The sequence below is a fragment of the Phyllobates terribilis genome, unplaced genomic scaffold (genome assembly GCF_046119375.1).
Source record: "Phyllobates terribilis strain yellow unplaced genomic scaffold, ASM4611937v1 Scaffold_3__8_contigs__length_932513732, whole genome shotgun sequence".
Taxonomy (NCBI): Eukaryota; Metazoa; Chordata; class Amphibia; order Anura; family Dendrobatidae; genus Phyllobates; species Phyllobates terribilis.
In genome coordinates this window covers 99,877,201-99,899,250 of record NW_027362763.1, presented here as the reverse complement: position 1 = coordinate 99,899,250, position 22,050 = coordinate 99,877,201, and the positions used below count along the sequence as shown (strand labels likewise).

Below are 22,050 nucleotides of genomic sequence, written 5' to 3'. Positions count from 1 at the left end.
ACAAAAAAGTGTGAAACAACTGAAAATATGTCTTATATTCTAGGTTCTTCAAAGTAGCCACCTTTTGCTTTGATGACTGCTTTGCACACTCTTGGCATTCTCTTGATGAGCTTCAAGAGGTAATCACCGGAAATGGTTTTCACTTCACAGGTGTGCCTTGTCAGGTTTAAGACAACCAGCAGTAGATTTTGCTGCTGGGGTCCTAAGATCAGCTCTGAGGTAGACAGTCCGAGTGCAAATACTGTAAAGTGTGTGGGTGCAACAGGTTTCAGCTCTGTCAGTGACCACAGAGTGCAAGGATGGCAAGTGCCACCAGGGGCAGTACCAAGTAGGTGGCTAAAGCTACGGATGGTGGGGAGGACGTAGAGGATGTCACTCTAAGGGGGAGAAGGGGGGAGAGAGAAAGTACAGTCCAGGCTTCCCAAGGAGACAGTCACTGGCGGTTGGTCCCGCAGTGGGCCACTCACCACCTGCCCATCCCCCCAGCCAGTATAAAAGGAACTAGCAGAAAGCAGCCATATACAGAATTTACTAATAACCATATTAACCTATATAATATTAAATGGCTGTCAAGAAGTAGGACTATCAATACGACAAGTCATATATAACCAAGTAAGGAGGAGAGGCAAAAAAAACCAACTCCTAAATAATGATAATGTCGTCCATAATGTACAAAAAAATAATCAAAAACTTTATTTAAAATGTAAAATGTAATTAGTGTGGAGTAAAATCATCAATAGCAGCAGCCACATGGAAAAGAGTACACAGGTGATTTTACAGAAACATGCATATGGTTAACATGTGCTATACATATAGTATGACCAGGTCTGTTTTCTACACCTATGCATGTGTAATAAGTCTCAAAATACTGGTCTACTACAGAGGATCTCTAAACCCAAACATTAGCATATAGGGTGTTGTCACATTACCTATATGGAGAGATGTACCAAAGGGAACCAGAACCAGAGCTCAATCCCGACGCGTTTCAGCATGGGCCTTTCTCAAGGGGCATTAGGTGAATGTCAAGAGCGTGTATTTAGAAGAACCTACATCCAAAAGGTCAAATGGCAGACCGCAGGCCAATTAACTCAGTGCCCGACCCTGGAAATTACATCCGTTGTCCCAGAAACGCGGTAATGCTACCTTTTAATGCCGGATATCAGCCGGAAGTGACGCCTGTGTTGTCATGGTGACCGGGACGCTCCGCGGCGTCGGCATCATGCCTGGATGGCAGAGGGTAAACCCATATGTCACACAGTACTGTTGAAGCCGAGGGCCAGCGGAGGTGCAGGGACCATGGCCAGAACGGCATATTAATACTACAACTAAAGAAAACTACTACAGGGCCGTATGTATACAGAAAAATCAACTTATTTCATAAGTCTATAACCACCTCAAAGATAGTATATAGATTGGGCATCAACTTTGAATCAAGATATATAGTATCTAAATAGGCACCAGAATTCCACATTACATGGGGGGGGAATTAGGACCCTACATATATTTTGTATATACAGTGCCTACAAGTAGTATTCAACCCCCTGCAGATTTAGCTGGTTGACACATGCGGAATTAACTTGGCATTGTGACATTTGTACTGTAGATCAGCCTGGAAGTGGGAAATGCACTGCAGCAAATTTTTTTTTTTGTTTTTTTTTTTTTAAAAAACGTTAAAAGTTAATTCAGAGTGTCATTTATTATTAAACCCCTCAAACCACAAGAATTCTGTTTGGTCCCCCAAAAGTATTAAGAAGTAGTTCAGGCACCAAGAATAATGAGCTTCACATGTGTGGATTAAAGATCTCTTTTGCCAGCCTTTTCTGACTATTTAAGACCCTCCCCAAACTTGTGAACAGCACTCAGACATGGTCAACATGGGAAAGACAAAGGAGCATTCCAAGGCCATCAGAGACAAGATCGTGGAGGGTCACAAGGCTGGCAAGGGGTACAAAACCCTTTCCAAGGAGTTGGGCCTACCTGTCTCCACTGTTGGGAGCATCATCCGTAAGTGGAAGGCTTATGGAACTACTGTTGGCCTTCCACGGCCTGGACAGCCTTTGAAAATGTCCTCCTGTGCAGAGGCCAGGCTTGTCCGAAGAGTCAAGGCTAACCCAAGGACAACAAGGAAGGAGCTCCAGGAAGATCTCATGGCAGTGGGGACATTGGTTTCAGTCAATACCATAAGTAATGTACTCCACCGCAATGGTCTCCGTTCCAGACGAGCCCGTAAGGTACCTTTACTTTCAAAGCGTCATGTCAAGGCTCATCTACAGTTTGCTCATGATCACTTGGAGGACTCTGAGACAGACTGGTTCAAGGTTCTATGGTCTGATGAGACCAAGATCAAGATCTTTGGTGCCAACCACACACGTGACGTTTGGAGACTGGTTGGCACTGCATACGACCCCAAGAATACCATCCCTACAGTCAAGCATGGTGGTGGCAGCATCATGCTGTGGGGTTGTTTCTCAGCCAAGGGGCCTGGCCATCTGGTCCGCATCCATGGGAAGATGGATAGCACGGCCTACCTGGAGATTTTGGCCAAGAACCTCCGCTCCTCCATCAAGGATCTTAAGATGGGTTGTAATTTCATCTTCCAACAAGACAACGACCCAAAGCACACAGCCAAGAAAACCAAGGCCTGGTTCAAGAGGGAAAAAGTCAAGGTGTTGGAGTGGCCTAGTCAGTCTCCTGACCTTAACCCAATTGAAAACTTGTGGAAGGAGCTCAAGAATAAAGTCCACATGAGACACCCAAAGAACCTAGATAACTTGGAGAAGATCTGCATGGAGGAGTGGGCCAAGATAACTCCACAGACCTGTGCCGGCCTGATCAGGTCTTATAAAAGACGATTATTAGCTGTAATTGCAAACAAGGGTTATTCCACAAAATATTAAACATAGGGGTTGTATAATAATTGACCCACACTTTTATGTTTAAAATTTAATAAAATTCAACTGAGCAACATAACTTTTTGGTTTGTAAGATTTATGCTTCTGTTCATAAAACCTACTCTCGTTTGTAGTTTGAAGGCTCTAACTTATTGCATCTTATCAAACCAGCTAAATCTGCAGGGGGTTGAATACTACTTGTAGGCACTGTATATTATTAGTCCATATCATAAGTGAACCCCCTAGGTAATACAGAAGTCTAAGATGAAAATATAAGGAAATGGCTAGCCAATCTACATAAACAACCAAAAGATTGCTTACAAGAATATATTAATGAATACTTCTTAGAAAAATGCATGTGTAACAGTGTCCAACTGTATCTTGATTCCTGGCAGTAGCTGGTTACTATTGTCCATATTCTTGGATATACTGCAAGATCCGATAAGATGAAGTGCATCGTCCGGCGAAACAGAATTCAAGAGACCCTGGAACACCATATACTGAGATATTAGGGGTGAATGCCACAGGACCAGAGAATCTTACATAGATAAAAAAAATATATAAAAACAAAAAAAAGATATGGCAAAAGATGTATATGTAAGATGTAAGTGAAGATCAAGAACTCATAACTGGTGATCACAAAAATGATGCGAAACTCAAATTTTCATTGAGCCCCACCGGATGAACGGTATTCAAGGTCCATATCCACCTGGACTCCAATTGGGCCAGGCGTTGTGATGTCTGTCCACCCCAGATCCCCACCTCAATCAGGTCAATACCTTTCACCCTTAACAGTTTGGCATTACTTTGATAGTGTAATTTAAAATGGCATGGGATTGTTTTCAATGTGGATATGTCCGTGTGGTCCACTGCTGCGTTTATGCCCAAAACGTGTTCTTATGCGTACTTTTAGTTGGCGTGTCGCAAGACCAACATAAATTAGCCCACATGGGCATGTGGCCTAATATACCACATTTTTTGATAGACACGTAATGTATTTTTTTATCTTATCTTGGAACCGCTAGAATCAGCAAATTCGTTACAAAGTTCCACATTAGGGCAGGCCACACAACATCCACATTTTCTTATGGCTCCACCCAAAAATGTCACTACAGGTTCAGTCTCAAAGTGGCTTTTGACGAGCCGATCATGAAAATTCTTGGACCGTCGGAATACTATAGCAGGTGTCTCAAGCATGAATTTTGAGATGATCGGGTCTGCCTTGAGAATTGGCCATGCTTTCCCTAATGCTTCCAGCCAGGCAGGCTCAGATGACCTAATGCAAGCTACCCTGGCTAATCTCAAGGCTGGGGACAAGGCCACCTACGAGACCCTCAACGCAGAGCACCAGCAAAAAATGCTTCAGCTCCAACTCCAGCTGTTGACCAAAGCCAGTTGCGAGTCCCGTGAGACTGCTTCAGACTCACGCCTCAAGCAAATGGTCTGGGACCAAGAACTGATGTACCAGGTAACGGTCCAGAGAGGTTAGTGGTACCCTATCCATTCAGGGCAGAGGAGTTGCGGATGGCACACGAGATTGATGGCAGGACATCTAGGGATCACCAAGACCAGGCTAGCCCAGCATTTCTACTGGCCAAGGTTGGGGCCCCAGGCGGTGGCCTACTGCCATTCATTTGACTCCTGACAGAGGGTGGGGATGGCAGGGCGGTGCCCCAAAGCCACATTGGTAATGCTGCCCATCACTGAAGAACCTTTCAGGAGGGTGGCCGTGGATTTCATTGGCCTGATGGCCACTCCCAGCAGCTCCAGGAAACGCTTCATACTGGAACAGCCCTTTCTAGCTCCCCGATACTACAGACTGCTGACTTCACGCGGGAGTTTGTAGTGCAGACTGACGCCAGTGACTTTGACCTTGGTGCTGTGCTTAGCCAGGTTGACATTACGGGCCATGAACTTGCTGTTTTGTACCCAAGCCAAAAGCTCCTGCCAAGGGATGTGGCCTACTCCACCATGAAGGACTGTCTGGCAATTGTGTGGGCCCTGCAGCCACACTTATATAGATGCCAATTCACTGTGGAAACAGGCCACAACCCTCAGCTGGTTACACCCCATATCCAGCAGTACCACTTCACCACAAAGAGCTGCAACCATGGTAATTAAAACAATTTATCCTGACAAGAGGAGGCTGCGGATGTGCGCGCGAGGTTACACCGGGAGGTGCTTCCCCCTAGCGCTCTAAGGGGGGGTGGTATTATATCTCCAGTATTCTTCACATATTGTATCCTATTTGGCAGGAGATTATAAAGTCCTTCAGCATGTGGTTAGAACTGGACACTTTTGCAGCTGCAGGAGGGGGCCAAGAGTGAGTGACAAATCTCACCTAGCCAGCTTCAAGCTAACGAGTTACACTCACACCAGCTGAGCCGCTACAGGAAGACCTCCTCTGGTTCCAAACGATGCTGTCTCCCTTTGTGTCAGACAGCTATAATTCAATAGAATTTTGGAAATATTATATGTCCCATCCAAACACCAAATAGATTTTTGAGCCTGGGTCCTAGCCCAGTCTAGCGCGTAGGGATGGGGAGATACATGGCACAGCTATTCAGAAACCCATAGGACCGCTGTGTTTGGTCTCCATGTATAGCAGGGGCCCGGCTGGATCCAATGACACCAGAACCTACTCCCTAGAACCATCCATTAAGGAATTATAACTCATTTTAGTTTCTGGAGCTTACAGATGGAGGCCAGGGTTGGAGATTTAGGTCCAGCCCAGGGGCTGGAGGAGGGTGACCCAGAGTTTAACAACTGCTGCAGAGTTTAACAACTGCTGCAGCTCTTGACCTACAGTTTTCTCTCTGGGAGGTTGTGACGACACATCATGTTAGGCTTTTGGGTCCCTCTGTTGGGTGACTTCTCCCATGTGGCAGCCCCTCCCCCGCAAGCCAGGCCTTCCATCTGACTGGTAACTGAATCTTAATATCTGCTTATATAGTTTGTGCCACTACTATTGTGTTTGCATCTCTGACCATTATGCATGTATAACCCTTATGTATATAGTGTATTGTCTAGTGTGCCCTTAAAGGGGTTTTCCCATGAACAAAAGTTTGTTTACAAATACTCTGTGTACGGAACATACGACCGCTCCTGTGCAGTTGAGGAAGCAAAAGACAATACAGACATTACAGCAGGAGATCGCAGAGGATTCATTTTGTGAGGTAAAATATGGTTTAAAAACAGGCAGTGAAATGTATCAGTGATTCCTCCAAAAAAGATGCACAGTTTTAAAGGTTTCCTAAGAACAAAAAATGTAAAAGGAGGGGAGGAAAGAATGCAAAAACACAGACACCATCTGAGCTGGGAAAACAATTGACAAGTCTTAGAACACTGTCCAAAATTTTGTCTAATATTGAGTCCATGTGTTCTTTGTGGAGAAAAAAAAAGCTTGAGCTCAGGGACAAAATTGAGTCTCTTGACTAAGACTTCATTCTGTTCTACACAATTTTGGATTTAAATAGATTTTTACACCTACAGACAGCAAAGATTTCTTTAATGATACAGATGAATTGCTTCATACATTGTGGAAGTTACCGCTTTTAGCAAAAAACACATAGGTTTTGCTTATAAAAATGCGCTGCTGTCATTAATGTACACTGCACAAAAGACTGTTGAAAACACTTAACCTCTTGCATCATTAGCCAGTCTTTTGATTTAATATATACACATACATGCAACTCCAGTAAGATTCCATTAAAGCTACATAAAGCAGCCATTCATCTTTCGAAGCGCGTTTGTTTTGTGGCCGCATCGTAACTAGCTTGTACAGTGACGTTGCATGCCTTTCAACACTTGCATTGCAGGTCCAGGGACGCTACTGGGTGGAGCGCCCTGTACACCTGGATCGTAGCACAAGAGTTATATGTGAGGACACTCCCGTAATGTGTATCTAAATCATTCCTTCAGCAGTACATGGACTTCTCTGCATGATCAACTCGCGCAGTAAGTGTAACCCTCAAGATACCAGTTACAGGACTTGACATTGTGTTACTGCTCTAACCGAACTTTGACTGCAGTTGCATGTAGAACACTTATTGGTCCTATAACAAGGCATATGACAGACCAATATTAATACAGGATTATTTATGGAATCTCTTGCACAATTATTCAGACCGATTTAGTGTTTAGTGGTGTTTGTGCAGTGTACATTGACCAGTAGTGTATCCAGTTTTATAAAAGTAAAAAGTCACTACTCCACATTCTGTGAATCACAGAATTGAAAATTTTATAAAATGTGATCCGCAATGTGATTTATTGCCTACAATGTCCAGTTTTCAATATGTATTCTGTTGGCTGCACTGTACAAAAGTAAAAAGAAGAACATTTACCCAACAATCTTAAGAATTCCTCTTATTCGGATTCTGTCAAAATTCCACAAAGGACAGATGAACTGCAAGATTTACAGCTTGCTCACCTTCCTGCAGAATGGACTCCAAATAGAGATAGCCATGTGCATGGGGATAGTTGAGGAAGATTAAGATCTAGGAAGACTTGGAGGAGGACGCCAAGTTATCAGTGATTCATGTAGGGTGGGAAGCGGACAATGAGGAAAATATTTATTTATGCAATGACCAACCATCACAGTGCAGAGCAAAACATTGGGTTTCTGTAGACATCAGCACACTGCATAATCTGCTGCTTGTGGGCTGACAAGTTTACTGTTAGCCTAAAGCAAAGCTTCAGAGAGATGACTACTGGATGGCTGTCAACCCAAAATTGGGGAAATTAATTTTTCTGCTTCTGAAAGTGAGGCAAAATTATTGCATTGCCAGGATTAACTTTGTTTTGCATAAGTAGAGCAGAGATGCCTTAAGAAATATATTGTGAACTAGGAGTCTGTTAGACTTTGTCTGTGTCCATCACCTTAAGTGTGGCCATTGCTTAAGTGCAAGAAATATGAATTAATCCTGAATAATACAATGCATGCAGACTTTACCTTATCTGCCACCATCGCACTCTAACGAGCATCTGTTTATCCATTCCTCTTATGGGTACGTGACTCAGCTTTCCCATCCTGATTTCCATGCAGATTTCTCTACCTCTCTGCTCTTATTTACGAATGATATGTTCTTCAAATAACACCTGCTGCCCCCCACTTTCATTTATGACCTTGATAACCTAGCCTTTGACTATTCAGCATCTGTTTCAGCCTTAATCAACTGATCAAGATGAGCACAGAACATTCCCTTCGGGTTCACAGTTGAATGCATTCTGTACCAAATATTTTGTGAACTAGGAGTCTGTTCGCCTTTAGTCTAATGTCCATCACCTTAAGTGTGGCCATTGCTTAAGTGTGAGAAATATGAATTAATCCTGAATTGAACCTGGATACTAAATCACAGTAAACAAGGTTTGTCTTTGTTTTCACACACCCCCATAATCCTTCACTTTTTACAACCACCCCTAATCCCTACACCTAGTAAGGAACTCTTCATCTCTCCCTCTATTCTCCCCACCCATCTCACCTCCTCAGAGCTATTCCTCAACATACAATCCTTCGTCTTTAAACACAGACCGCCACCTCATGCCCTCTCCTGCTCACACCTACTAACGCTTTCTCTGCTCCTCCTCACTTCTGGCGACATCTCTCCAAATCCCAGCCCTCCTCACTAAATCCCTACAATCACTTCCACTTCCTACCTATGATCTATCCCAAACTCTCGTAACCCTTCTAAACTTATACCCATTCGCCCAGCCCCCGCTTCCCCAGTCCCACTAACAGTAGCTCTATGGAATGCTCTCTCCGTCTGCAACAAACTTTCCTACATTCACGATCTTTTCATCACTAACAAGCTTTCCTTCCTCGGCATCACTGAAACCTGGCTCACCCCCTTCGACACAGCCTCTCCTGCTGCACTTTCGTATGGTGGATTCCACCTTTCCCATACCCCACAGCCCACCGGCAAGCATGGTGGAGGAATAGGTTACCTCCTATCAGATAACTGCTCATTCACCAATATCCCACTGCCGCTCTCCATTACTCCCCCCTCCTTTAAAGTGCACTGCGTGTGCATTTGCTCCCCCTCCAACTGGCTGTCATTTACCGCCCCCCTGGATCAACCGCCATCTTCTTTGACCACTTCATCACTTGGCTACGTCATTTCCTCTCCGTTGACATCCCCACTATCCTCGTGGGAGACTTCAACAACCCCATTCACCCTTCCCTCTCAGCTGCCTCCAAGCTTCTATCCCTCACTTCCTCCTTCGGCCTTACTCAGAGGTCTTCCACAGCCACCCACAAAGACGGCCACACACACTGGACCCAATCTTCACCTGCCACTATTCCCCATCTAACCTCTAACTCATTTCTCCTTCTCTCTGACCACAATCTATTTACATTCTCTACCCTCTCCTCGGCAACAGTCCTCACTCACACTTGCATACCCTCGCAGAAATCTTAAACACCTTGACCTACACACTCTGAATCCCTCCTCCCTCTTACACACATTAGGTCCTTACATGATGCAGATGTTGCTGCCACTTTATACAACACCACAACAGCTGCAAATCTCAATTCGGTCGCCCCCTCACACATACCAAACATCACACAGACAACCCGGGCACACCAGCCTTACTAAAGAACTGTGACTGGCCTCCAGGGTTGCTGAGCATAGATGGAAAAGGTCCCACTCCAATGAGCACTACACCACATTTAAACAGCCCCTCACTACAGCAAAACAAACATACTTTGCATCTCATATCTTCCCTGTCCCACAACCCTAAACAACTATTCAACACCTTCAATTCTCTCCTCCGTCCCCCAGTGCCTCCTCCCTCTCCTCTTATTTCAGCCGAAGACTTGGTACCAATCTTCTGCTTGAAGAATGAGGCAATCAGACTAAGATTTTAATTTAAGTCCCCATAGCCCCTCACCTACTCAACCCTCTTCCAAAACTACCTTCTCCACCATTACCGAAGATAAACTTCCGCCTTACTCTCCAAATCACACCTCACCACCTGTGAAACGTGACCCAATCCCATCCCACCTCATTCCAAACCTCACCACCATCTTCATCCCAACCCTAGCCCACCTCTTCAACCTGTCATTAGCAACTGGTATCTTCCCCCTCATGCTTCAAACATGCCTTGATCACACCCATCCTCAAAAAGCCCTCCCTTGACCCATCTTCTGTCTAGCTATCGCCCCATATCACTTCTCCCCTATGCCTCAAAACTACTGGAACATCTCCGTTCTGAACTGTCCTCCCACCTCTCCTCCTGCTCCCTCTTTGACCGCCTACAATCTGGTTTCCGACCGCACCATTCTACTGAAACCGCACTGACTAAAGTCACCAATAGCCTACTAACTGTCAAATCCTAGCGACACTACTGTCCTACTCCTCCTAGACCTGTCATCTGCCTTCGACACAGTGGACCATTCCCTCTTACTACAAACTCATCTCTTGACATCAGACCTGGCCCTATCCTGGATCTCCTCATACCTAACAGACAGGACATTCACTGTCTCCCACTCACACACCACCTCCTCATCTTGCCCCCTATCTGTTGGTGTCCCCCAAGGTTCAGTTCTAGAACCCCTACTCTTAATCTACACCTTAGGCCTGAGACCGCTCAGTCTCATGGCTTTCATTATCACCTCTATGCTGATGACACAGATCTACCTCTCTGGACCAGATATCTGCGCTCTACTAACCAAAATCCCACAATGTCTGTCCTCTATTTCATGCTTCTCTGCTAGATTTCTAAAACTTAACATTGACAAAACAGAATTCATCTTTCCGTCATCTCATTCAACCTCCCTAACTGATCTATCAATGTCAATGGCTGCCCACTCTCCCCAGTCCCTCAAGCTCGCTGCCTTGGGGTAACCCTGGACTCTGAACTCTCCTTCAAGCCACATATCCAAGCCCTTTCCACTTCCTGCCGACTCCAACTCAAAAATATCTCCCGGATCCGCACATTCCTCAACCATGAATCTGCAAAAACACTAGTGCACGCCCTCATCTCCCGCCTTGACTACTCCAATCCATCCTAAACTCTGCTGCCTGACTTATCCACCTGTCTCCCCGCTATTCCCCGGCGTCTCCTCGGTCAATCTCTTCACTGGCTCCCCATTGCTCAGAGACTCCAGTTCAAAACCCTAACCATGGCATACAAAGACATTCACAACCTGTCTCCTCCATATATCTCTGACCTTGTCTCCCGGTACATATGTGGCACCCAGGGGAAGGGGATGACTCTGTACCCCGGCCTTTGGCCTGGCCTTTAGGGATGTCACGGTGGTTGGCTCCCGGGCCCGTACCATGGGGTCTCTCCTAAAAAAGGGGGTTGATATTTGTAAAGTTTATAAAAAGTTTGTGACGCCACCGGTGGCTTCTGGTGAGGATCACCAGCGCTGCGCAGTCCACTGAGGCTGATAAGGCAGCTTGATGGTATAGCTCCCCACAGGTAGAGCTGGGCCTCAGGGCAGTATAGGAACGGGGATGCAGGATAAAAAGACTACGCCGGGCCAGAGTAAGAACAGGGATGGACACGATAGTCACTTCAGTACCATTTACTGGTGGAATTTCAGGCACTCCCCGGAGCACTGTAGGGTGAAGGGTGTATGTCCAGATCCTCCCCAATGAGCAGGTTTTGGGTCTCCTGGTTCTGGCTGCTGCGTAGTAAGTTTCTGACCTGCTTGGAGCTAGCCCTAACTTTGTCTCTGTCCTGCGCTGGCTGACCTTGTGGTAGGACCTTCTCTTGGAGTGCACGCTCCCGACTTACTGGGCCTAAGTGTCTCCTGGCTCTGGTACGCATCAGCACTTTAGCGATCCTGGGACCTGTAGTTCTCCAGGGATTCCGGTTTATCTTACTGGGTCGTGGAGATCCCGGCAAGCTTCGGACCCGGTGTTCGGTAACTGATTGTCCTTCGGGGTGAGCAAGTTAAGCTCCTCTGCCCCCTACTCCTTCGGCCTACTCGAGCCCTCAATAGGCCACTAACACAAACGGCAGCGTGCTGCGGTTCACCGATCTTATGGCGCTGGCACACCTACAGCTCACCTCACTGAGCTACACCGAGTCTTGATCTGGATAAGCTCCACTGCAGTGTAGAATGCAGGAGCTGGAACAGGCTTTTGTCCTCTGAGGTAACACGTCTCAGACTGTACTGGACTCGTTGCTAAACCAGAATAGACTAACTGCAACTCACACAGACTGTAGTCTCAAGACTAACGGCTGCCTGGCTCCACCTTCCCTTATATATCTCCCTAAGGAGCTCCCTCTGGTGGTCTGAGGTGGAAGGTGGAGATGTGTGAATGGTTATGGGGGCCTCTTGTGGAGGAATCCTTCAATACACCCTTCTGGGTCTGTGATGCCAAGCATAGCTGGGCTTCACACATACCCACAATCAACCTCCTCACGATCTCCTTCTCCTACAATCATATACAAGATTTCTCCCTTGCTTCCCCCCTACTCTGGAACGCTCTACCCCAGACTCTCGCCCACCGTGCAAACCTTCAAAAGGAACCTGAAGACCCACCTCTTCTGACAAGCCTAAATAATTAATAAAGCTGGTCTAACTAAAGGTGCCTTTCAGCTCCTCACAGAGTGGACCAGTCACCAACCTTGCTAAAGCTTCAAGTAATCAAAGTAGCATAAGACAATTTAGTATTAACATGATAGACCAGTTTCTTTCAGCCAATGAGCCAAATAGATGCATCTCCTTAACCAGGGTCAGTCATACCTAGACTGTCCTTGGTCCCTCAGATGCCCTGACATCTTTACTTTCTTGGTCAGCAGATTGGACCAGTGGTAGGAACTGGTAGTTTGTACAATCCATTAGTTTCCTGTTCTTTTAAAAGAGGATCTTACTTTTAGAATACGATTAAGGGCAATACAGGCAGCTAATCAGCATTTTACTATATGAATTTTTGTTACAGAATATAAAGCTCTCCGGTGCAAACATTTTTTTATTACATTTACAGTTTTAACATTCCTATACACAAAGGTTTATGGTCTGGAATGAAGCTGGCACCTGCTCACATCTTACCATCTTTCCATCATTTTGAACTGAGATGCGGAAAGCACAGTTTTGCTTACTTTGCCAAGATGAAGCTAGGTGCAGCTGAAACGTTGCCAAGAGCAGTAGTCATGACCAAGCTGCTGTCCGGTTACACTGGCACATAAATGGGAAAAAAATGCCCAGTGTGCTGTCATGTGTGGGGTGCATCACTCACCTGTAGGACTCAGCCTTCAGGAGCCACTGCACACAACTCAGGGGACAGTGCATTACAACTAGTTTGTCCTGGACTATCCATAAACCCATTGACTCCATCAGACTCTGGAATTTCCTGTCCACTTCAGCAGTGCACCCAGAACCAGCCACCTGCTCTTCCTGTAATTCCATGTCCACCGACCTTTATGTCAGAAGACCAGGCACTCTCCCTAGTACTTAGACAGAATCCTAGGCTCCAGACGTTGCAGGAATGTCCACAAGTGATATCTGTATGGACCTCCTACTGCCTAGAATGATTGGTACATGCTGGCCCTAGCAGCCCACTGCTCCTGAACTGGACCTTGTCATGGTATTTCTGACTCCATATCAGGAAGTGACCACTTTTCACTAACTAGTCCACAGCCATTGGGTTATTCTATTCAACAGGCTAAAACCTATTGTCCTTAGCAACTGTATAGAACATACAAAGCCATTTAACCATATAATCAGTAGTTCTACACTACACATTACCATCACACAATATAAAAGACATACTATTCACATTACATGTAAAACCACATGACACTACACAGCTCAGTTGTTTTCAGCCATGTAACTCCCAAGGCGGCAGACATCTCTTCATAGGTCTCATTTATTGACCCATTTGAGGTTTGGTATATTTAAAAAAATAGTCATTAAAAATCTCTGAATCTCATTTGCAATATTTTCTATAAGTATAGAAGACAGCAATCTAAAAGCTGCCTATGTAAAATGGCAGTGTATAAAAGAAGCAGCAAACTTAAATTATCCAGGTTAATTACCATGCAAAAGAGCTCCTGGTAGCCCAAAGACCAGGAAGACGTATATTATACATAGACAAAGCCATATCCTTGACAAGTAATAGAGACATCGAACGAATAGACACCATTTAACATATGGGCCCAGGGACTGAAATAAGAGGTGTATTGTGTAGAGAAAGTTTAAAACCTGAAGAGAGGAAACATCTTGTTAAGCATCAAAGAATGTATCACACTCCTTAAAATAGCCTGGTCCTACATATTTGCACATTTCTTTCATCTCCAAACATCTGCTGGACACAAGCACCAAAAGAAAATATAGAATAGCAGAATTTATACAAGTCGGATTGTGATGAGATATTTTTTAGTGGCAGGTGAGTTGTAACAGTTAGTGATGAGCGAGCATGCTCGCTACTGCTCGGTGCTTGCCCGAGCATCTCACTGCTCGAGAGGGTCAGCACTCGCCGAGTATTTCCGGGTTGCTCAGGTTGGAACTCTGGTCCCCTTCATGCATGTTTGGTGCTCTTTAGAGAGCCAATGAACATGCAGGGATTGCCTGCCATGCACTGTAATACCTCAGCCATGTTTGTTGTGGGCATTACAGTGATTGGCTGGCCAACACAGTCATCAGGTCTATATCAGACCTGGCACCGCCATGCTCATCACAGTCACTCCAGATCAGACAGTGTAGGGAGAGCTGCTGCTGTGTCAGGGAGAGATTAGGTAGTGTAGGGAAAAAAAAAAACGTTCATTACACATATCCCATCTTAAAACAGTCCTTCTGAGGACTAATCTATCTGCAGAGAAATCAGGCAGGCAGGGTGTATAGGCAGGCGGTGTATATAGCAGACTGCAGTGCATATAGCACAAGAGGCTCCATTCCAATTCTGCCTTCTGCTGCTGTTAGATATTTCTGGGGACCAGGAATAATTTTCCTTGGATGTTAATCCTCATTATGTGCTTAAACAATCCAGAGAACAGTTTTTCTGCGCCATTTGCTTGTTAGCACTTCAGAATACAGCCATGTACTTTCCATATTAGAGCGCTAGAAATCCAGCTATTTAAAACGGTTTTCTCCATCAAACAGATCACATACGTTGCCAGAATATACTGCCATTTCAGACCTCCATTAAAAAAATTTCCTTTAGTGTGTCATTGAACAGCAAACTGGTGAATTGCTTCAATGACACACTAAAGGAAATTTTTTAATGGAGGTCAGAAATGGCAGTATATTCTGACAACGTATGTGATCTGTTTGAAGGAGAAAAGTTTTAAATACCAGCCCTGTAGGTAAGTAGTTTGAACAGCAAACTAGTGTGAATTGCTCCAAACTACTTACCTACAGGGCAGGTATTTAAAACTTTTCTCCATCACACAGATCACATAAGTTTGCTCCAAACTCAGTCATTTGTAGTGAGCGTGGAAGATACTGTCCTCCATTTAAAATGGGCAAGGCATGTGGCAAGGGACGGGGAACTGGACGTGATTGTAATAGTGCATACAGAGGCTGAGGACAAGGCCGTGGGCAAGCCAAAATTGTGCCACAATAAACACCCACATCTCACCTGACCTTCCTGTCCCAATTTCTAGGGGACCGCAGCACACCACTATTGAACCCAGAGCAGTGTCAAAAGGTTGTTGGTTGAATAGCAGATAATGCTTCCAGTCACTTAGCCATCACCCTGTCTTCCACTTGGTCAAGTCTCAGTAGCCGTGAGTCTGGACCGCATATTCCTCACCCTGAACCTCCTTCCTCCCACCATGCCTAGTACCCAGAGACAACTGATCCCACACTTGGACACTCTGAAGAGCTGTTCACTTTTCCATTTATAGATTTGGGCCTCTCGCCCAGTCCACTTGAAGCAGGGCAAGAGGAGATCACATGTAGCAATGCCCAAATATTTGAGCAGCCACGGTCACACGAAGGCAACGGTGGGAAAGTGTCACAAGAGGTGGACGATGATGAGACAATTGTCAGAAAGTCAGGAGGAGGACCAGGGTTGCGTAAGTGGAAGACGAGGTGGTGGATATAGTAACTGACCCAACCTGGCAGGAGGACATGCAGAGTGAGGACAGCAGCACACAGAGGGAGGGAGGTAGAGCACCCCAACAGGCAGGAAGGAGCAGTGTGGTGGCCATAGACAGAAGGCAGGCAACCGTTCCCCGTAACCCCAACAAAAAAGAAAGTTGCCAGTACAACTGTTAGGTCTTCACAAGTCTGGTTGTATTTTAAAGACTGCCGATAACCCCAAAAAGGCCATTTGCACCACCTGCCAGGCTAGCATCAGCAGGGGTGGCAAAACGACCACCTGACCACCACCAGCATGATCAGGCACATGGCAGCAAAGCACCCGACTTAGTGGGCCGAAGCCCAGGGTCCAGGAACAGTGTCTGCAGGTGGCACCATTGCTTCTTCCGCTGTTGTGCATGCAAGCCAATCCCCTGTCCATGGTGCATGCGAAGCAGCCTCCTGCCCTGCACCTGTCATTGCACACTCAAGTAGCAGCATCAGGAAGCACGTCCATGTCCTTGTCCCAGCACAGCGTTCAGTTGTCCAGACCCCCCAGTCCTTGGAACGCAAGTGCAAATATGCAGCCAACGCCCCACAGGCCTCAGTACTAAATTGCCACATTTCACAACTGCTTGCTCTCAAAATGTTGCCTTTTAGGCTCGGAGACGGAAGCATTCCGCAACCTGATGGTGGCGGCCATCCCTCGATACTCGGTCCCCAGTAGACACTATTTCTTCCGGTGTGCTGTCCCCGCATTACACAAGAACGTGCGCCAAAACATTAGCAGTGCTCTCAGCAACGCAGTTACCGGTAAAGTCCACCTAACCATGGACACGTGGACAAGTGTTTGTGGGCAGGGATGGTATATCTCGCTGACAGCACACTGGGTTAACAGTGGAAGCCGGGACCCAGATGGACCTTGGGACGGAACACATCCTCAAGGATTGCAGGCCCTTGGTCAATCAGGTTGCCCACAGTCTACAGCTCCTGCACCTCATCCTCCATCTCCGAAATGACCACATCAGTCACAAGCTGAAAGGACTGCAGCGCTGCTTCAGCAAAGCGGCAACAGACTGTGCTGAAGCTAATATGCTTAGGTGAAAAAGAGCAAAATGCTGAAGAGTTGTGGACAGCTCTGAAAGAGCAGGCAGATCTGTGGCTCACACCACTGAACCAACAGCCAGGCATGGTCGTGTGTGACAATGGGCAGAACCTGGTGGCGGCTCTGAGGCGAGCTCACACACGTATCATGCCTGGCCCATGTGCTTAACCTCATGGTTCAGTGGTTTCTCAAATCCTACCCGATGCTGCTTGTTAGAGTATGCCGCCTGTGTGCCCATTTTAGAAAGTCAGCTACAGCTTCCGCCACCCTTGCTTCCAGATCACAGACTGGTGTGTGATGTCCCCATGAGTTGGAACTCTACACTGCAGATGTTGGGAAGGATTTGTGAGCAGAAGAGGGCAGTTGAGTACCAGCATCAACAAGGCCATCGGTATTCAGTTCAGACTCCACATATAAGACCTCAAGAGTGGACATGGATGTCAGACATGCGTGCCATCCTCCAAAACTTTGAGGACTCCACCAAGATGGTGAGCGGCGATGATGCCATAATTAGCGTCACCATCCCACTTCTGTCTTCTGAAACGCTCTGCTCACAATCAAAGAGGATGCAATGCAGGCGGAACACAATGAGATGGAGCAAGGAACCATACAGGGCGATTACACACAGCCAAGCCTCATCTCATCCTAACATGGATTGGGTGACAATGAGGAGGAGGAGGAGGAGGGACAGGAGCTAGTTTCATGCACTATAGACAGTACTACCTGCACAGCTGTCATACAGTCTGTCCTCTGGCCATCCACTCTGAACAGAGAGGAGGAGAGCATGGTCAGTCATCCTCTTGGTGAGGACATGGAAGTCTTGCCTGTTAGTAGTCTGGCACGCATGCTGAGTTTGTTACGCTGCCTTTCCCATGACCCTCGCATTCTCAAAATTTTGGGTGACAGCCATTACTGGTTGGTGACACTTCTAGACCCACGCTACAAGGAGAACTTTATATCTTATTCCTGAGACGGACAGGTCTACAAAAATGGGGCAGTACCAGAAGGCCCTTGTTGCGGAACTATTAAAAAAAGCTCATCTGAAAACGCTGGCGGAAGAGGGCACACTTCGTTGGATAACCAAGGAGTACAGGCGAGAGAGAACTCCAATCCAACAGAGGCAGGGGAACACTGTCAAAGTTCTGGGAGAGTTTTCTCAGACCCTCCCATCGCACAGGCTGAGGCGCGGGGTACTCTCACAAGGAGTGCAAAGTTTGGGAAGATGCTGAGGGAGTACCTTGCCAACTGTACCAACGTTCTCCGAGTTTCTCTGCCTTATAATTATTGGGTATCCAAGCTGGATACATGGAATGAACTGGCTCTCTATGCCTTGGAGGTCCTGGCCTGCCTGCCGCCAGTGTTTTATCAGAACGGGTTTTTAGTGCCGCTGGTGCAATTATAACTGATAAGCGCATCCGCCTGTCAACTGAAAATGCTGACAGGCTGACTCAAAAATGAACAAGGGCTGGATTGGGCCAGACTTCTCAACACCACCGAATGATAGCAATGTAAAACTCAAATCCAGTGTCTTTTTGGGAGGTCTAACTATTCCCATGCACCTATATGTCTTCACACCCAGACAGTACTAGTTACTATGGCCCAGCTCTAGGCGTTTTAATGGTTAGTAGGGTTTTTCCTAACTTTTGGCAGCCATTGGACTCACTGCATACCCTATAACTGGATAGGAGACTAATATTGGGAACAAAGCACAGCCGACTGCTGGCCCTTTAACAAACTCCAATCCAGTGTCTTTTCTTGAGAGGTCTATTCCTATGCATCTTTTCCACACCCACACATGGGTATACGCTTCCTGATTTTGGCTATTTGCTCTTGTCCTCCTCCACCACCATATCACAAGGATGACCGTGGTCCGAGATGCAACACCCACATCATTTTTTTAAAGGGTGTTTATGATACCTGTGAAAAAATTTTTTTTATACAGTTTGTTCATGTATACCCCCCAGGGATAAATGTTTGTCAGCCCATACACTTAGTTCATGGGCATTAGAAGTATAGGAGGCACGCTCCTTTCTAATGTGAACATTTTTTATGAGGCCCTCCTCCACGTCTCTTCCAAGGGGCATTGAAGTGCCTCCAAATTTTTGGCAGCCCTTGCATTCACTGCATAGGCCAACACAATGGGAGACTCTCCTTTCTAATGGGAATTTGTCATGACTGTGGCCCTGGTCTATTTGTCTTTAAATTCTTAGTGGGGTTTTTCCTAAAATTGGTCAACCGTTGGACTCACTGCATACCCTATAACTGTATAGCAGACCCTCTTTCTAATGGGAACATGTCATACCTTGTTACTGTGGCCCTGCTCTGTGTCTTTAAATTCTAAGTGGGGTTATTACTAAATTTTGGCAGCCCTTGCAGTCACAGCATGGGCATTTCCACTATAGGACACCAGCTCCGTTATAATGGGAACTTTTTTTTTTTTTTTTTTTTCTTATTGTTCTGCCATGAATTCCCTGGATTAGCACAGAAAGTAGGGTGACAATGCTATTAGTGCACGCACAATAACAATGTTCATATGCCCACCATATTACACATTTAAATCCATTCCCTTTGGAGAACGCCGATGCAAGTGAATGTGCTCGACAAGAACATTTTAGAAAAGGAAATTTAAAAAAAAAAAAGTTAAGATTGGCATTGAGTTAAAGATTTCATGAATGCAGCCAAAAATAAAATTCAAAATAAACCTGGAAATTCCCTGTCATGCCACAAAGAATAAAAACAGTGTTCCATTTAGCCGAGAATGTAATAAATATAATATAGGGAGATATCACTCTATATTAGGATAAAGTTTTGAAGGAAATAGCCGACAGTGGGTTTAACATTGTAGGTAAGACTAGTTTAGACATTTTATTCCCCAGTCTTTATATGGAGAATATTTAACACGCAGCTGACAATGGGTTTAAATTTTAAATGTGGGAATGGTAGATGCAGCAATTGCCCAATGGCATCTAAAACTAAAACCAGTCACTACTCCACATGGTGTGAATCACGGAATTGAAAATTTTATAATATTGATATGCACCATGTGAGTTACTGCATACAATGTACACTTTAATATGTATTATATTGGCTGCACTATATGGAAATTAAACAAACACTAGGCTGTCAGTTTCTCGTATGGTAGAAAAAAAAAAAAAAAAGCACATGGATGTGCGATTCTAGCCTAACTTAGCAGAAGACATTGATTGCTAAACCATTGACCGATATGGCTAACTGGGAACTAGATGCAATTTGTGGAAAACCTTTTACATAAATTAGAAACAGTAATTAGCAAACCTTCAGAAACATTGTACAGCCTTCTGAGAATCTTTAATGAGACCCTTAACAAAAAAGGTTTCATGCTGAACAGGACACAGGATGTACAGTGGGGAAAAAAGTATTTAGTCAACCAATTGTGCAAGTTCTTCCACTTAAAAAGATGAGGTCTACCTATGATGTTGATTACAGGCCTCTCCACTATGAGACAAAAAATGAGAAAACAAATCCTGAAAAATCACTTTGTCTGATTTGGAAAGACTTTTCAAATTTTGGTGGAAAATAAGTATTTGGTCAATAACCAGCAAGATTTGACTCTCAGACCTGTAACAACTTCTATAAGAGGCTCCTCTGCTCTCCACTCATTACCTGTAGTACTGGCACCTGTTTGAGGTTGCAGACAGGTGTCTTTTATACTGATAAAAAGTTCAAACAGTCACACTCCAAACTCCACTATGGTGAAGATCAAAGAGCTGTCGAAGGACACCAGAAACAAAATTGTAGCCCTGCACCAGGCTGGGAAGACTGAATCTGCAATAGGCAAGCAGCTTGGTGTGAAGAAATCAACTGTGGGAGCATTAATTAGAAAATGGAAGACATACAAGACCACTTAAAATCTCCGTCGATCTGGGGCTCCACACAAGATCTCACCCCGTGGGGTCAAAATGATCTCAAGAACGGTGAGCAAAAATCCAAGAACCACACAGGGGGACCTAGTGAATGACCTGCAGAGAGCTGGGACCAACGTTACACAGGCTACCATTAGTAACACTATGCCGCCACAGACACAGATCCTGCAGTGCCAGACTTGTCCCCCTGCTTAAGCCATTACATGTCCGGGCCCGTCTGAAGTTTGCTAGAATTGGGAGAATGTCATATGAAACCAAAGTATAACTGGTAGAAATGCAACTCAGCATTCTCTCTTCCAAACAGGACGAGTGGAATCCAAAGAACACCATACCTACTGTGGAGCATGGGGGTGGCAACATCATGCTTTGGGGCTGTTTCTCTGCCAAGGGACCAGGAAAACTGATCCATGTACATAAAAGAATGAATGGGGCCATGTATCATGAGATTTTGAGTGCAAACCTTCCATCAGCAAGGATCTAAACCCTATAGAAAACCTTTGGAGGGCGTTGAAAGCCCATGTTCCCCAGCAACATCCCCCAAAACATCACTGCTGTAGAGGAGACCTGCATGCAGGAATGGGTTAACATACCAGCAACAGTGTACCAATCTTGTGCAGAATTACAGAAAATGTTTGCTATATATCCTTTGTTGGCAATGACAGAGGTCAAAGTATTGAGATGAACTTTTGTAATTGACCAAATACTTATTTTCCACCAAAATTTAAAAAAAAAAAAAAAAAAGTCTTACCAAATCAGACTTTCAGGATTGGTCTTCTCATTTTGTCTCTCATAGTTGAAATCTACCTATAATGTCAATTACAGGCCTCATCTTTTTAAGTTGGAGAACTTGCAGAATTGGTGGCTGACCAAATACAATCACTTTCAGTGGGGAACAAAAGTATGACAGTAAATAAAACTTCATTTTACCTCTCCATTGCAGAGATACTTGAGAAGTATTAACACCTAATGAGCTAACCAAGTTTAAGTGGGGGTTACAGTTTTTACTGGAGTGTGTACTTCTCCCTGTAGGATACTGACCCTTAAAGATTTAAATTCTGTTATCTAATACTGTCCTTTCATATGTATTTTATTTTCGTAAGTGACACCACACCAAGAACATTGAATATAGGTAGATGCCATTTATAGGGTTGAATAGGGACCAAAAGGGTCAGCAAA

General features: G+C 45.2%; 1 long non-coding RNA gene across 1 annotated transcript in view; it reads left to right on the top strand.

Annotated features, from left to right (window-relative positions):
• The first annotated feature begins 6,708 nt into the window (after positions 1-6,708).
• LOC141257954 (uncharacterized) overlaps positions 6,709-22,050 on the top strand; it is a 32,612-nt gene continuing 17,270 nt past the window's right edge. The window contains exon 1 of the long non-coding RNA XR_012318140.1: positions 6,709-6,848. This is a non-coding gene — a long non-coding RNA (uncharacterized lncRNA). The remainder of the gene's footprint in view (positions 6,849-22,050) is intronic.